Source organism: Aegilops tauschii, chromosome 5 (assembly GCF_002575655.3).
Source record: "Aegilops tauschii subsp. strangulata cultivar AL8/78 chromosome 5, Aet v6.0, whole genome shotgun sequence".
In the NCBI taxonomy this organism is placed as follows: domain Eukaryota; kingdom Viridiplantae; phylum Streptophyta; class Magnoliopsida; order Poales; family Poaceae; genus Aegilops; species Aegilops tauschii.
In genome coordinates this window covers 173,195,278-173,200,523 of record NC_053039.3, presented here as the reverse complement: position 1 = coordinate 173,200,523, position 5,246 = coordinate 173,195,278, and positions in this window count along the sequence as shown.

The window sequence follows — 5,246 nt, the reverse complement described above, 5'->3', positions numbered from 1 at the left end:
ACGGGTAGTTGGACGACCGCCAAGTGGGAACGCAGCGGACAACGAGAAGGCGCGCGTGGCGTCCGTTCCGCGTCCGCGCCGACGCATTTAGGACGCAAATGTGGGCCGCAAATGCGTCGGTGTGGACGCGAAGCTGACTCGATTTGGATTTGGGTCGGCGTATTGGGCCTCCTCTTTTGTCCGCGCCGACCCAAACGGACGACGGCGGACGAAATGGGTCGCCCTTTGGAGTTGCTTTAAAGAAACTCTGTGAGTCTGATCTATTCCGAACACAATCTGTTTTGGAAAACCGAGTCGTACTGTACGTGGAATCCGCACCGAATCTGCTATCTTTGCCCTGCCAAACTCTTTCGTTGCCTGTCCATGTTGTATCTTCTCTCTTCTTTAAACTCTTGATCTCTTTTCGGTAACTTCACCACCGAAAGATGCCAACAAGTAAAACAATTCTGCTTGTCCTCACGCACAGAATTCGGGATCCAATTATTGCGGCTAGTGCTTCAGGGGAAACTCAAAGCGACAACTAGTACTACTTCTAGTCTGTTCAGATTTTACTGCCCCTTTTTTCTTTTCAATGATACGAACCAAATCATGTACCTTCCTCTTTTTGACTGATCAAAACTTGCTGCTTTTGATGTTTATTCCTGCTATCAAATCTTTCCAAATGACTTTGCTCTTTCTTCATTCGCTCTGTGCATGTATCCAAGAATGTGTGGCAGCAAGTGCAGAGATAAGAACCTAAAATTCTGACAATTTTTTAGTCCTCTTTCTCTACTACTTGGCGTACGCCAAGTATGATATGATGGCAGTAAAACAAGTGATGGATGGTAGTGGCAGCGGCAGCAGCGGAGAATATCAGCGTGAACACAATGGCGAGCAGATGTAATGGGCGTGATGTGTTGGAGGGGGAAAATGACAAGGCAGATGCAAAGTCAGACGTCGCAAGCGGACGCAATGTGAACACGACGTGACTAGAACTCGAAAGTCTAAAAGTTTAGACACTAAAAACCAGCAACTCGACACACAATGCAACCGAGAAATTCAACAATGCAAAAAACTAAGTGATAATAGTGAAAGGGATAAACCAATCTATTTTTATTTTTTGCTTTTTCGTGGACTGTAGGTATGAAGAACATATGTGTTCTAATATGAAAAACTATAAAATCTCATCGAGCAACCTGAAAACCGATACCACTTGGTAGAGGAGAGGTTCTCGATCTTTCGATGAGATGATAAATATCGATTTGCAGCAGCCGACTTTGACGATCAGACTACAAACGTGCACGACATTGCGCCTTAGCAATTGCCAAACCAATCTCCTGGGGTTACCGACGATGCTGGAAGCACGATCAGCCTGACCACGAAGGTATATTCCTGCACGCAATCGAAAAACAAGCAAGAATATGATAATGCAATCTGAATATTGCTAATACAGATGAAGTATTGATAAAATATGCGATTCTTAAAGCGGTCTTGATCTAGTCGTTGGACACTAACGAAGTACATGAAGTTGCAGCGATGGCTAACTTTTAACTAAATAAAACACAAGTCTAAAAGATGCCTTAAGGGCTATATTTATAGGGGAAAAGAGACGGGATTGCGTCCACCCTTGGAAAGGTGGGACTAAAATACCTCCCGGTTCGTTTCCCTTTCAATATGGACTCTAAAAACAGCCTACATGGGTCTGGCCCAAAATAAGATGGCGCAACACCAATAATAAGCTATGGACGAAATTTATGAAAGGCCATCTTGTATATTTCGTCCATCTTCTTGTATGTCATCATGGTGGGTTCAATGTCCGGAAATCTCCACTTGAACCTCTGTTCTTGTTCTCTTCGCACGCACTTTCATCTCCGTGCTTGACGATGCACTAATGTTCATCCTTCTTGTCCGTGCTAGGCCCTTCAATTGCAAGCAACACAAATGCATCTAAATTATGCAGCATCATATTCTCATGAACACTAGAAACATTACCAAGAAACGAAAGTACCTAATAATTTAATTGGCGTATGCGAGCTCTAGCAATTGTTCCATGGGGTAAAACAGCAGGGGATATGGGTGTAATTGTGGTAGCCATGTCCTCATCAGATATGCTACGCTTCAGTGGCGCATCCACAGAGTAATGGCCAAGCCGGACGTGCCAACGCAGAGGTCTAATATAGGCGGGGTCTCCCGATCTTTTTATGAGATGATAACTATCGATTTGGTGGAGACGACTTTGACGATCCGACTACAAACGTTCACAAGTTGCGCCTTAGCAATCGCTAAACCAACCCCGAGAGGATATCACAACTAGGAAAAGGGCTATAGCTAATATGGACATTAATGACGCACCATGTATGTGGTGTGCCACTCCTATATAGCAGTGGCGCACCACATACAGGTGCGCCATTAATGACATATTACTAATGGCGCACCTAGTGTGTGGTGCGCCATTACTAGTTTAAAAAAAAGTTAGCAGTGACGCACCAGGGGATAGTGCGCCATTACTAGTTGACATAGTAATGGCGCACCTGTACAAGGTGCGCCATTACTATGTGTATGACTGGGTCAAACCTTGGTCAAACTTAGTAATGGCGCACTTTGCATAGGTGCGCCATTACTATGTCAAACTTAGTAATGACGCACCTACACAAAGTGCGCCATTACTAACTTTGACCAAGATTTGACCAAGTCATACACATAGTAATGGCGCACTCTGTGAAGGTGCGCCATTACTAACTTTCTTTGCACCCCCCTGGTGGACCGCCTTTTCAGTTTAAAAAAAAAGAAAAGATGGAAATGTCAAAATAAAAAATAAAAAAAAAGTTTTCCATGTGATATGTGGTCTAGTTGTTGGGAAAATTTACAAATATGAATTTCGACTTTATTTGCAAAATCTCTCTGGAATTTAGTAAAATGGGCATAACTTTTGCATACGAACTCGGATTAAAAAGTTTTTTATATGAAAAATCATCTACTCGAAAAGTTACACCCGAATTCAACTGGGGGAACCCTGTTGAAGATTTTCAGAATCCCCAAAACCTAACCGAATGAAAGATACGGGGCTTTTAAGATCTAGAGGGGAAAAATGAAAAAAAAACAAACTTAGTAGTGGCGCACCATTTGCTAGGTGCGCCACTAGTAACAGAAAAAAAATTGGTTTTTAAAAAAAAATTGGAATTTTTTTTCAAAATATGATACGTAATATGACCAGGAAGTTTGAAATATTTTTTCAAAATTTCATCACACTCATGAACATGAACAAAGTCCTAGACATAAACAAGGTTTAATTGGATTGATATGATAGATATATCAACAAGTGCTTGTTAAGTGAGGTGGTGCTGGGGTTGGAACTGCGAAATTAAGCGTGCTCGGGCTGGAGTAGTGTGAGGATGGGTGACCTTCCGGGAAGTTTGACCACGAAGTGCGATTTGACTTGAGATTAAGCATATTGACCCGAGATTAAGCCATAGTGACCTGAAATTAAGAAAAAACGAAAACAAAATTAAAAAATTCTGATTTTTTTAAAAAAATTAATGGCGCACTATAGTAGTGTGAGGATGGGTGACCTTCCGGGAAGTTTGACCACGAAGTGCGATTTGACTTGAGATTAAGCATATTGACCCGAGATTAAGCCATAGTGACCTGAAATTAAGAAAAAACGAAAACAAAATTAAAAAATTCTGAATTTTAAAAAAAAATTGTTAGTAATGGCGCATCAGATATGTGGTGTGCCATTACTAAGTCAGATAGTAATGGCGCACCGTTGGACATAGTAATGACGCATTATGTGGTGCGCCACTATTATCTGGTATACTAATGGCGCATCAGATGTGCGCCATTAGTATTTGTTACTAGTGGCGTGGTGATAGTGACGCACCTATAGTGCGCCATTAATGGCCAAAACAGGTGCACCACTAATTAGCCTTTTCCTACTAGTATATTGACCACGCCGAAGCACGATCAACCTGACCATGAAGGTCTATTTCTGCAAGCAATAGAAGAACAAACAAGAATATGATAATGCAATTTGAATATTGCGAATATAGATGAAGTATTGATAAAGGTGGGGTCTCATAAAGTTGGGTAAAGCGATTGCCAGGTGAAACGTATGTATGCGCGGTGTAGAAATATATGGAGCTGGGTTGACTTTATATATATGGGGAAAAATGTTACAACCACATGAATTAATGTAAGTTGAAAATCCATTCAAAATGGTCAAGGACTGGTCCTAGACTAGACTTTATTAGAGACGCGAGTCTAAGACACAGAAGAAATCACGATATGCCGCGAACACTAGACGTATGGTCGTTTAACCACACATGTTTTTTCGATAGCAACAACACACGTTGTACAAGCCTTCTTGCACCTTTTTTTTCATTCTCCAAAGAAATCCAACCGAGCGGGGTAACCGTTTTTTTATCAAGCCAAAGGACTACTACGTACTAGTTGGAGTATCACAAGGAACACTGTTTTCTTTTTCTCACCAAAGTCCAGCGTGCCCACTAGATGTTTTTTTTGCTTTCCCACCGAAGGTGCCAAAACTGACCCCAAAATATTCCTCCAAACCAACGTAAGAGCAAATCACAACAGATTTTTTTTAAGCAATTTTTTGTAAGCAATAAACTTGCAAGTAATAAATATTCTGCTCTGCCTTTCCAAACGCAACCGATGGGCACCTGCCTTTCTTTTTTATTTGCTGCGATCTCCACTCCTCCCGTAATTGATTCAGCCCCTTTTTTTTAAAACACCAAACGTGAATGGCTAGGACTCCAAACCGAATAGGCTTTATTATTTGTTTACTTTTTTTATTGTGAGTACCAGCACAGAACTTCGACATGTCAATCAAATCAGAATAGTGTTTTTGTTTCCTTTTATTCTCTAAATTTGCTCTCCTCGCTTTCCTTGTTGGCAACGTCCCAGAAAGTCAACCGATCTGCTGTAATTACCACCCTTTGTTTTAACCGGTCCAAACCTGCTGATGTTACTAAAGATGCGATGAGGGCTTTCCTTCTAACTTCAACCGTTCAACACAATATATTTTATTTTTCTTTCTTTCTTTATCTTCAAAAAATCAGGAAGTTAACAAACAGACCAGCGCTTCCTTTTTTTAACTCGCTTTCCAATTCAATCAAACCAACCAGCCCACTTTTTTTTATTTGGTCATGTACAAAAGTTTCTGTGCACGAGCAGTTGCAGCCACACCTGCGGCCACACTTGGCAGGGCAGAGGAAGCAAAGTCACAAAACTACCAGGGTAGTGCTGAA